A 12,305-nucleotide genomic window follows, 5' to 3' on the forward strand; every position below is an offset into this window, starting at 1 on the left:
GCGTGGTCCTCCTGTCGTTGGCTGGAGAGTCTGCTTGCAAGCTCTAAAATGTAGCTCTGTGTGTAATGATCTGCTCTGGGTGGGGATACCCAGTACAGCCCACCTCAGGGCTAGAGATCCCAGCACCTGGCAGTGTCCCAGGCCTCTGGCCATGCCGGGNCCACTGTGGCTGGTGATGGGAAACCGCAGAGAGCTGTTCCAGAGGATGGGAACACCTGCTGCTTGCTGCTCCCTGCACCTCACCCCTCTGCGGAACTGAGGGGGGTGGGGAAGAGCAAGGCAGGAGTGCTGATGAAGCTTATTGAGACCAATTTCCGGTTCTGAGGCTTGTTAACGTGGAATCATTCGCTCAGGAGCCCCTTCCCCAAGGGTGCGGGCTTCTGGCCACCCACCTGAGTGTGGAGAGGCAGAAGAGCTCACAAGACCCTGCAGTGAGACCTGTGGCAGAGTGAGTAATCAGGGGGACAGAGGGGCTCTGAGTGCTGAAGCCCAGACCACAGGAACGTGCCAAGCCTCCCTCAGGGTCCACTGCAAATGCCAGAAGCAGACAAGGCCTTTGATGTTCCACAGACTCGTCCTGGCCCCATCCTAGGCCTTACATGAGGGGGACCTGAGCCAAGCAGGAGCCAGGAGGGCAGACGTCTCTCTCTGCCATTTTCCACATATGGAGGCTCATCATGTTGTTTTTTGTTTTTTTGGCAGTTGCTCAGCTTGTCAGCTGCCGGGAAGTCTGCCCACCATCTCTGGCCAGCGGTGGAGGCCAAATCCAGTGGGGTGGGTGTATCCTCTTCTCCTGCACGCTTTGGCTTAGGTGCCCTGGCTCAGGAAAGCCCCCAAGTAGAGGTAACACCACTAGTGACGGCCAGCTCTCTGTGAGTACTTCCCACACCAGGCACACTTCTAAACCCTTGACCTGCATTATGTCCTTTGATCCCCACCGCAAACTGGGCAGTAGGCCCTGTTAGTGTCCCCATTCTACAGATGAAGCACAGGGAACACAAAATGGTCCTGTGACTGCTCCAGCTGACACAGTGCCAATTGGAAGAACCCTTATAGCCACCCAGNAAATTAGCTCGGGGAAGGCAGGGGCTTAAAGGACAGAGGGACCCCTGTGGTCCCGCACAGTGCAGTGACAGTCGGTACAGAGGTCACAGGCAGACCGTGCGATGCTCTGGGCCCAGGCCTGGAGGGGTGCGGAGCCATGACGCTGAGGGGCAGGCTGAGGAGTCTGAGCCTCACCCTATAGACGAAGGGGGTCACTGAAGGGGCGTTAGAATCTGATGCGTGGTTCAGGAAGGTATGATGTGCCGTCCTGGGCAAGAGACAGGGCCTGGAGGCTGCACCTGGAGGCTACTTGAGCAAGGCAGGTAGACAGGAGGTGAGGACGGAGCACACAGGCCACATAGCGAGGGGGTGGCCCCTAGAATATGGCCCCTGAGGGGCGCCTGGGTGGCTTAGTCGGTTAAGCGTCTGACTTTCACTTAGGTCATGATCTCGCGGTTCGTGGGTTCAAGCCCCGCGTCGGGCTCTGTGCTGACTGCCAGCTCAGAGCCTGGAGCCTGTTTCAGTCTGTGACTCCCTCTCTTTCTGACCCTCCCCTGCTCACGCTGTCTCTCTCTCTCTCTCCTATAAATAAATAAAAAACATTAAAAAAATTTTTTAAAAGAATATGGCCCCTGAGCCGCTGGTTCCTTTTCCGGGCTGGGTTTTCCAGCCCCACATGGGCACTTTTCTGACTCTCTTTTCTGTGTGAATAATGTGAGTCACTATGTCTGAGAAGAGGAGGTTGGGGTTGTGTTCAAGTTCCAGAGGTGTGGCCTCAGGGCCCCCACCCTGGCCAGGGACCAGGCACACATCTTTCTGAGAGCCCAGAGGTGGCGGATGTGCCTTGGGGTGTCTCCATGCACTTCAGTAGCCTTTTCAAATCCTTCCTCGTCACCCTAGCGTGGCCTGAGCTATTGCCCCTTAGTGGGCTGTTAACAGATACTATAGCTACTGGGTGGGCTGCTGCTCTGGTGGGTGTTGAGTGGCTGCAGCAGTCCAGAGGTGACTTCACCTCTCAGGACTCTCTCCAAAGCCCCAGGGAGTAGATGAAAGGTTTGGACGTAGGGGGGTTGGCATCGTGGTGCACTTGTAGTAGGAAAAAACCCCAAATGTCTTCAATTACTAATCCATCCGTTCTGTGCTAATGCCTCCTAAAAGAAAACTTTCAACTTGGATAGCCATCTCTTCTCTCTTGGAACCACTTGTAATTAGGAAGCTGTGTCTCATTAAAGCTGTGGCCCTAGATGACAAAGCTGGAAAACCCAGCTTGACCAGGGTACACACATGGCTGTCTGGGGCTAACATCAGACTTCATGCCCTTGCGATGGTATAGTCCTGTTTCCCTGAGCCACAAGGCTCCCCTTTTGTATTTCCTGTTTTTAATTGGAAGAAGTGATTCTCATTGAGATTTCCTCTTTAATTCCTAGCACTGGTAATAACTAATGCCCGTAACCCAGATACACAGTTTCCGAGAGTCCATTCCAAGACTTTTTGGTGCAAGTAGCTTGGACCCTTTGTTGCCTGGTGATGTATTTCCAGCTGGAAAAAAGAACGTTCACCTACAGGGGAAAGTGAGTCTCAATCTTATCTGGTGCCCGGCTGCAGGACAACCGTCAGGAACTTCCTCAAGGAGGGAGGCAGGACTGACCACATCACTGAGAAAACTGGATGAGAGCCTCGCAGACCCACAACCCTTACCCCATACACTTGGCTGGTGTATTGGCATAGAGAGCTGGGGTTTTGAGGAGCACCTTTATATGGGCCAGCACGAAGGTAGTGGGTTTGAAGAAGGTGAGCCTTCTCAAGGCTCGGCCAGATTCTCCTGTGTGGCCACCAGAGGGGAGATAAAATTCCTCAGACTGACCACTCTCTGAGCTCATTGATTTTCGTTTCTTTACACCGTAGTTTGTATGAATCTGCTACTTCTTTGAGAGTATTTGCATAGTAAACCTCTCTCATGATAGATAATTGGCTGTGTTTCTTCTTCAAGAGCTTTCAGGCATCTGTGACAGGAATCCTGTCCTTGCTCAAGGAGCCTTTCGTGAGATTGTGATAGGAAGGCAGGCCCCAATTCTGTCTGTGTAAAAGGTTAATAAGGGACAGCTCATGGGTCTGAAAGCTTAAATTACAAACATGGGATTTGGGTTGTCGAAAGCTGTGGACGAGGAAGAACGGCCTTTGAGACCATTCACCCCAAGATCCTGCCAGCAAAGAATTCCCTCAATAGCGTTGTGTTTCAGCCCGCTTAGACATTTTCCACCTATGAAATTTCAATACCTCAGAAATACCATATATCTGTTTGTGGACTATGGCCCTTTGAAAGGCCACAACCATTGTAACAGCTAAGACTCGTTGCCTCTCAAGAACCGAGTTTTGTCCAGCTAAGTGTATATATCACTCTCATTGAGAGAGGTGGCTGTATACCATATCCCTGAGGAGCAGCTAGCCAGCTTCTGCTTGGATGTTACAAATACCAGGGAGCTCACTACCTGACTCTTTCTCGCGGTCCGGGAGCTCATTACCTGCCTTCTACTCATGGTAGCCTTGGAATATCGCTTAGCAACAAAAAAGGAACAAACTATTGATATACACGCAACTTGAATGAATCTCCGGAGCATGATGCCACATGAAAAAAAGCCAAGCCCAAAAGGTTACATATTGTGTGATTCCATTAATGTAACCCTTTGAAATAATGTAATGTTAGAAATGGACAACAGGTTGGTAGTTGCCAAGGATGGGGGCGCTGAGGGAAGTGGGTGTGGGTACTTAAGGAGCATCAAGAGGGATCCTGTGGCTTTGGAACGTTTCTGCACCTTGACTGTGGTGGCGGATACACAAACCTTCAGTGTGATAAAACTGCAGTGAACTGAAGACACTCCCGAGTACAAATAAAATGAAGAACATCTGACAGTGTTCAGTGGATTATATCAATGCTGGTATCCTGGCTATGATGCTGTACTAGTTATTGTTTCACAAATGTTACCATTGAGGGAAGCTGGGTAAAGGCACACGGGATCTCTCTGTGTTACTTAAAACTGCATGTGAGGCACCTGGGTGGCTAGTCGGTTGGGCGTCTGACTGCAGCTCAGGTCATGATCTCACGGTTTGTGAGTTCGAGCCCTGCGTTGGGCTCTGTGCTGACAGCTCAGAGCCTGGAGCCTGCTTCGGATTCTGTATCTCCCTCTCTCTCTGCCCCTCCCTTGCTCGTGCTCTCTCTCTCTCTCTCAAAAATAAATAAATATAAAAAAATTTTTTTAAGAACTGCATGTGAATCTATAATTATCTCAAAATACAACACTTAATTAATTTAGCTTTTTTTTTTTAACATTTTATTTAGTTCTAGGAGAGAGAGAGAGACAGCGTGAGCAGGGGAGGGTCAGAGAGAGAGGGAGTCACAGACTGAAACAGGTTCCAGGCTCTGAGCTGGCAGTCAGCACAGAGCCCGACTCGGGCCCCAACCCACGAACCGCGAGATCATGACCTAAGCGAAAGTCGGACGCTTAACCGACTAAGCCACCCAGGCGCCCCCAATTTAGCTTTTTAATTTAAAAAATTGTTACTGTTTATTTTTGAGAGAGAGACAAAGAGTGAGCACGAGGAAGGGGCAGAGAGAGGTTGAGACACAGAATCAGAAGCAGGCTTCAGGTTCTGAGCTGTCATACAGAGCCCGAAGCGGGGCTTGAACTCACAAACCGTGAGATCGTGACCTGAGGTGAAGTAGGATGCTTAACTGCCTGAGCCACCCAGGCGCCCCACAATGTTTAATTTAAACAATAATGAACTTAGAGGGCGCCTGGGTGGCTCAGTGGATTAAGTGTCAGACTTCGGTTCAGGTCATGATATCATGGTTATTGAGTTGGAGCCCTGCGTCAGGCTCTGTGCTGACAGCTAGCTCAGAGCCTGGAGCCTGCTTCGGATTCTGTGTCTCCCTGTCTCTCTGCCCCTCCCTCTCTCACACTCTGTCTCCATCTCTCAAAAATAAACAAATGTTAAAAAATTTTTTTTAAAGAAATAACCTATGTTTTCATTTTACAGATCTAGGATTTATTATGCCCTTTGGGATTTTCTTACATCCCACTGTCTCTTTGTCAAAGTCAGTCAAATTGACTGAAAGGAGAGCTAAATGAGCCTGCTGTGTGACAGAGGCAGCAAGTATCTGCGTGCCTCAGTGTCCTGGGGGCTGGGCTGGGGGCAAAGGTGCTGAGCAGGCTTGCAGGAGAGGCAGGAGGAATGGACACCTGGCTTGCATCCCTCCCTGTGGAGCCCCAAGGGTAAGGATGGGGAGGGCGATGGGTGACAGGAGAAGATGCCCCTCCCATCCCCCTGGAGGGTGCCCCTTCATCCCCCTGGGGGGGTGCCCCTTCAAAAGAGCAGCAGGAGTAGGAAGGGAAGATGCTCAGGGTGCTCCATAAAGACAGATCTAAGAGCATAAAGCAGCTTCAGTGAGGGAAATGCCTAGGCCTGCTCAGGAATGTGGAGGGGTGTGGGGCGTGGGGGCAGGACTGGGGAGGCAGAAGGGAGAGCCCAGTGGCCTCCAGCGCTGGGCCTGGCCAGAGGCTGAAGGGCATCACTTGTCACTGAGGAGGGCTGAGAAGAGGTTCTGTGGTTCTTCATTGTAGCAGCTGAGCTCCTTGATACGGGCTGGGGGCCCTTCCCCCCAGGAACCCTCCCCCATCTGCAGCTGATTCACTTGACCCGACCAGACCCGTCCCTGGGTCCTTACAGACAGGCTCCACTTTTTGGGTCCCAGTGGGCTGAGGTGCCTGGACCCAGGAAAAGGATCCCCACTGCTTGCTCACCTTTCCATCGTCAGGGCCCATTTCAGGGCCAGGCCTGAAAGTCTCGGGCGGCCTGGAAGTGCTGGCCGGGCCCGGCCCCTTGTGAGTGGGGGTGGTGGATTGGGTGATGAAGGCCAGGCCCTGTACCCAGGGACTCAGAAGATGCCCACAGAGCTTCCACACTCCCGCCCCCGGCCTCGACGTGGTCCTCGGGTCTCCTGTTCCAGACCGGGCCCGCTCATTGCCCGAGGTCCCCACAGCTGGCGTGTCCACGCACGAACCCCGGGCTGTCTGGACCCCCGAGCTGAGACCCACTTGAGATGTTTGCTTTCTTGTCGCGCGTCATGCCCTGCCGGGCCTTTCACACAGTCGTGTGTACTCCCGTCAGGCGAGGGAGGTGGGGATTAGGATCCCTCGAGAGAGGGGTGCTCAGATCCCAGAGACGGAGACACCCAACGCTGGCAGCAGCGTCAGCCTCCGACACCCACTTCTGTGTCCTTCCCCTGAACTGTATGACGCCTCCCGGGACCCGGGAGCCTTGTGTGGCTGAGAACACATTTAGAGAAGAGTAAGGGGGCTCCTCGCAGGAATCAGTGCTCTTTGGGGGCCCCATATTTGCTTTTTGCTGGTACTGAATGACAGGGGGTCCTTCAGAATGGTTTGATGCCCAGAGATGCTTCCAGAAGCCCCAAAGCCCTTACTCAGCCTAGCCTTGGCATAGTCCCGACAGAGTCTAGTCACCTGATTGTCTCCCACAAACCACTGCACAGAGATGCCAGGGTGGAAAAAGGAGAAAACCATTCAAGGCCTAGAAACCACTGGACTTATACCTGCAGACATGGGGAGTGAAGCAGGATGGTGGGGGGAAGGGAGACTATTTTGGTGGCTTTGGTAGAAGCTTCTGGCTGCTCTCAGGAAGCCTGGGTTCTGGCCCTCCCTCTGACACTGACCCGCTGTATTATCCTCACATTCTTGGGCATATGCATGTGCAGAGGCTCCTGGGAGGAAGGGGTGTCCGGAGGGGCCGGGAGCACAGGGGAACCTGGCCGGGGGGCTCTGCATGGCCACCCCCATTTTAACCAGTGCTGTTGCACGTGCATGTGATTGCACGGTGGAGGCCATCGTGGTGCTGGGATTCCACATCTGAAGCCAGGCCCCAGCTACTTGGCTCTGGTCTCTAGAACCAAGTGTCAGAGGTGAGGGAGAAGCGAAGAGAAGGAATAATTCCTACAGGAGGAGGGGACTTCAAAAGCACGTGTGGGTTGGGGAAAGGGAGAGAAGGATGCAAAGAACCGCGTGTCGACGGCTGGCCGCTGACAGCCTTGCTCTGGGAACGTGAACCTGGAGGCGGCCCAAGGAAGATGCGGTTGTGATGCCCCGGAATTCCTCTTCGGTTATTATTAGATGTGCCCTGGCGACGACGTGTTGCTGAAAACCAGCAGTGACCAGCAGAGAGGACATCCAGCTCATGCACACGGGGCTCCTGCAAGCCAGCCACGAAGCATCCCTGAGCAGGGCTCAGTCCGCATGGCTCCAGCCCCAGGCTCGTGGGGAGGGGTGCATTGTGGTTCTGCCTTTGCTGTCATCAATTTCAGAAGGCCCAGGGCACTGCGAAAGTTGAAGCCAAATATCCTCTTCTGAGTCTGTGTGCAGACTGCTGACTGAACAGTTAGGGATTAGGATTCTGTTTTTTCTCTTCTATCTCCTCCATCTCTCACACTGCCCATTCGTGTTTGTTCTTCATGAAGACAGCACCGGGTCGGGCCCTCTGGCTCTGTCTGCTCCTCCATCCACACCTCAAGCTCTGTGCTTCCTGTCCGCAAGCTTCTCATGCCGTTAGCAGCAGCTGGTACCTTTCGAGCAGTGTGACCAAGTCAACCTGCTCTCTGAGGACTCTGTGGTGGAGAAGGGGGCGGGGGGGGGGGGTGCTGAGTGCAGAGGGAATTTTGCCTGCAATTTCTCTTTCCTTCCTCTTTGCAGGCACTTGGCTGCCCTTCCATGGGTTTTCATTATGGGAAACAGGCAAGAAGAGGATGTAGGTTTGAATCTCACCCTGTCACTCACAGGGACACGTGGCTTTGACCTTGAGGAAGTTATTTGTTTCTTTGAAGACTTAGTTTCTGAAGAGATGCAGTATTCCTGTTTATGGACTCTACGTGGGAGAGACCAAAAACGTGGAGAGCCTTACCCCATCACAGCTGAGCTGATGTACAGCCTGGCTGGGCCCCAGGGGAGGGAGGTCAAGGCTGGCATTCCAGGACACCCTTTTCTAAGAACCACCCCCCCCAACTGTCAGGACATTGATGGGAGTCATTACTATTGTTCCCACCATGAATGATTATTTACAGGCATCTCTCCACCCTGGCTACCCATGAGGGCCAGAACACGGGTCCCCAGGGGACCCCTTTACTCAGCACGCAACCTCTGGTCTTCTCCAGAGAGGCGTTCCTGGCTAGGTGGCCTGTGGCTACTGAAGTAGCCGGGCCCAGTGGACTGTACCTGAGGGGTCAAGGCTTTCCCTCATTCATCAGACTCCTTGCCAATACCATGTTTTCATATGTTGCTCCCCCTGCCCTTAAAATCTTCGAACTCCCTGTCGTTCTCAAACCTTGAAAAAGCCCAACAATGTTTTCCTCACTAGCTAATCAGTTTGCTCTTCTCTGAGCTGTTGTGAATTTGCAAAATCCCTCTTGGACAGGCCCTTTTGTCCAGAGCCATTGTGAATGGTAGCAAGTGGGAGAGATTGAGCACCAGACAGGGAGAGCAAATGAAGGAGGCAGTGCCAAGCACCCCAACCTTCACACACTCCCGTGCAATCCTAACTGCTCTTTTTTGCTTAAAAAAATGGCAGAGACCGCAGTGTAACAACCATAGCAGAAACGTTCTTTTAACCACCCTGGATGCCGTCACTCAGACAAATCAGCTGTTTTTGATCTTTGCTGCTCTAGCCTGTCTGCAAGCAGATGTGGTTCTAAGCAGCTGGAATTGGAACTCAGTTTTGTATTGCGTGTTTCTCCTTGTTTCCTAAGGCTTGCCTCACATTGCTACACAGTCTTTATAAGTATCATGGTTAGTGCTCCCTCAGTTGTGGCTTCTGGAATGTACTTCCTGTCCCCAGGCCTGGCCATCACATCATTATCCGTAGGAGCCCACATTCGCTGGGAAACAAGCGTAGAGGTCATTTGTGCCATCTGCCCCGGTTCTTGAACTCTAGAATATCCGGCGTGAAGATGGTTCGGTGGGGCAGGCACATGACTGGGCCGGGACGGGAGCCCTTCTCCGTGCTTCACGTATAAATAAATGCTTTTGTTTTCGGAGAAGACTCAGGCCCAGACCCCTTCACGCATCTTTTTGTCTCTCAACAGTATAAACAGAGGCCACTCCTTTCACTGCTTTGTCACAGTGTGAGTCCGTTTTCCCCTTCAACTTGTCCATCATCATCGTCCCCACTGTCTTTCCTCGGGGCTGCCGTTCATTGAGTGCTTACCCCGGGCCCCGCACTGTCCGCAGTCTTGCATCCTGGTTTTATTTAATCCAGTCTGTTGCCGCTGTTGTTACTCTCAGTTACAGATGAGGACACTGAGGCCCAGGATGCTGAAGTGACTGTCTAGAATCTCATGGCTCTCAAGGGTCAGAGGCTGCCTGCCTCCAGACGNGCCCCCCGCTGGCTCCTTGTGCGAGGGCCTGTCCTCCAGGGCAGGGTTTGGTCTAAAGCCCCTAGGGTGGGCCAGTAGGTCAGAGGAGCCTTGCTGTCTTTGTCCCTCTGGGCTCCTATAACAACATACCACAGGCCGCACGGTTTACAAACAACAGAAATTGATTTCCAGCCTTCTGGAGGCGGGCAGAGTTGGTGTCTGGTGAGGGCCTGCTTTGCTGTATCCTACCAGGTATAAGGGACAAGGGAGCTCTCTGGGGTCTCTGTTATATAGGCACTGGTCCCACTCACAGGATCTAGTCACCTCCCCAGGCTCCACTTCCCGTTACCATCACCTTACCGGATTCCGTTTCAGCATATGAGTTGGGATGCAAATGTTCAGTCTGAAGCTTTTACAATGGACCCCTCTCTCCAGGGGAGAGAGGAGGCCTCTCCCCAACCCCGTGAGAACCCTGCGCAGGATAGAGTGCGCCTGGCTAATAAGATGGCAGCTGAGAGGTCATGTGTCCGTGTCAGAGACTCCAGGCCTGTGACGCCCCTCCCCCAAGGTCATGGGGAGACGTACTGGCACAGCCGGGCTAGAATCTGGGTCTCCTGACTTGTGAGCAGGGCTGTGTCCTCACCGAGAAGTGATTTCACATCTGAAATTGAGGGAGAGGCTTTAGACCTGCCCAGCTCTTCTGTTCTTAGGAAATGCTGATGCCGTCACATAGGCGTCACAAGGCTAGAGAGAAGACCAGAGAGATACTGGCTGAGCCCAGCCAGGTGGGGGAGGCAAGGGGAAGCAAGTGACTTAGAAATGTAAGAAATACGGCTCCGGGGCCTCAGCCTGCTGACTCAACTTGTCAGACTTACCTGAGCTCCTGCCAAAGGGATTCCTAAAAAGGGAGAGGCTCTTTGCTCTTTTGAGTCTCCCACGGGCAGCAAACCCCCTGAGACGGGTCTTTATTGTGACCACAGCCTTTCGTGAGCAGAATTCACCCGGAATTAAAGCTGCTACAGGAAGGGAGATCCATTTACTTACGGATTCTTTCACTGGGTAGTTATTGAAACTTTCTGTGTCAGGTAATGGGAATAAGACAGACACGTTTCCTATCTTTACGGTGGGGAGAATACCCTAGTAAAGGTAAGTGCTGCAAAGGACACCAGTGAGGAGATGCGGTAGGGACTGGAAGTGGAAGGTGAGGCAGGAAGCCAGCTTGGAAGGGATTGTAAGGAAAAGTTCTTCCCCAGGAAGAGGCACGAGTGTTCAGACCCAGGAAATACCTGGGCGTCTTCCAAGATTTTAGGGGCAGAGCACTGAGGCAGGGAAAACAACAAGTGCAAAGGCCCTGAGGTGGGCTGTTGAGTGAATTGCAGGAACAGAAGAGGACTGGTGCCAACAGCTCTGTTCAGGTTCAGGATGGGTGCTGTGTGGAGCGACGAGAGCCGGCCCACTGGGACTGTTGGCCTTCCTCAGTAGAGAGCATCCACTTGGACTGTGTTTTGCCCTGACCCCTGTAAGCCATTACTGTTCTCCCTCGCAGCCGCCTGTGTGTGCGCGCTCCAGGGAGCGGCGTGGGGCTGGTGCTCTCGTGCAAGCAGTAGCTCTGCTGAAGGCAGTGCCCCTCCCATCCTTCAGTGCCTTCCATCTGATGGCTTGTTTACGTCCCATAGTTGTGTCCTCATTAGAGGCAATTAACGTGGCATTTCTTGGACCTCCCGAAGTAATAAATCATGTTATGTTTACCTTTTGGTTACTAGGCAGAGCGCTAGGGTGTGCAAAACAAATCAAAACAACAAAAAGCCCTGCCTGTGGTTATTTAATTGGAGAAAGCCGTGCTGCATATGGACTCAGCTAAAGGGACCATTAGCTCTGGGAGGGGCGGCCCGAGCAAGCCCCCTACTCATTTGCCAAGTGGTGATGGACGCTGACTCCAGGCCTCACCTGGGCAGAGACAGGGTCACTGTTTCGTCCTGCCCGTGGGCCGGGCTCATCCGGGCGTGTGTGGCAGTGAGGTCTGGGGCTGGGGTCTGGCCCTGCCGGGACAGGGGTGCCCGGCTGGCTCTGCACGGTGGCCCGGAGCCGACTGAGGAGAGCCCTGCCTCCCTGGCTCGTGTCCTCCCTTCCCCTCAGGGCCACCGACAGAACAGGGGGAGGCCGTGCCTTCAGGGGCTCAGAGGAGCCTGACAGCCAGTTGGGGACCCCGCATGGTCCACATTCTCGCCACCCTGGTGTCACTTGTATGCCGAGGCACCCCTGGGCACACGCAGTCTGCCCTGTCCGGGCTCCCTGCTGGACACGAGGCCATCCATGCGCCCCCGAGCAGCACAGCACCTGGGGCCCGTTTCTGCCAGTTTTTCTGGGGACAGTCTCATCTCTGTCCTTTTTTATTCTAATGAAACTCTAACTTTTTAAAATTATTAGTTTTTAATGGTTTCAGGAGTACAATTTAGTGATTTATCACGTACCTCCAAAACCCAGTGCTCATCCCCACAAGTGCCCTCCTTAATGCCCATCCCCCATTGAGCCCATCCCCCCACCCAACACCCCTCCAGCGGCCCTCAGTTTGTTCTCTGTATCTAAGAGTCTCTTATGGTTTGCCTCCCCCTCTGTTTTTATCTTATTTTTCCTTTCCTTCCCTTATGTTCATCTGTTGTGTTTCTTAAATTCCACATAGGAGTGAAATCATACAATGGTTGTCTTTCTCTGCTTGATTTATTTCCCTTATCATAATGCATTCTACTTCCGTCCACGTTGTTGCAAATAGCAAGATTTCATTCTTTTTGATTGCCGAGTAATATTCTATTGTGTATGTATGTATGTATGCATGCATGTATATATATAT

Source organism: Crocuta crocuta, unplaced genomic scaffold, assembly GCF_008692635.1.
Source record: "Crocuta crocuta isolate KB4526 unplaced genomic scaffold, BGI_CrCroc_1.0 scaffold64, whole genome shotgun sequence".
Lineage (NCBI taxonomy): Eukaryota > Metazoa > Chordata > Mammalia > Carnivora > Hyaenidae > Crocuta > Crocuta crocuta.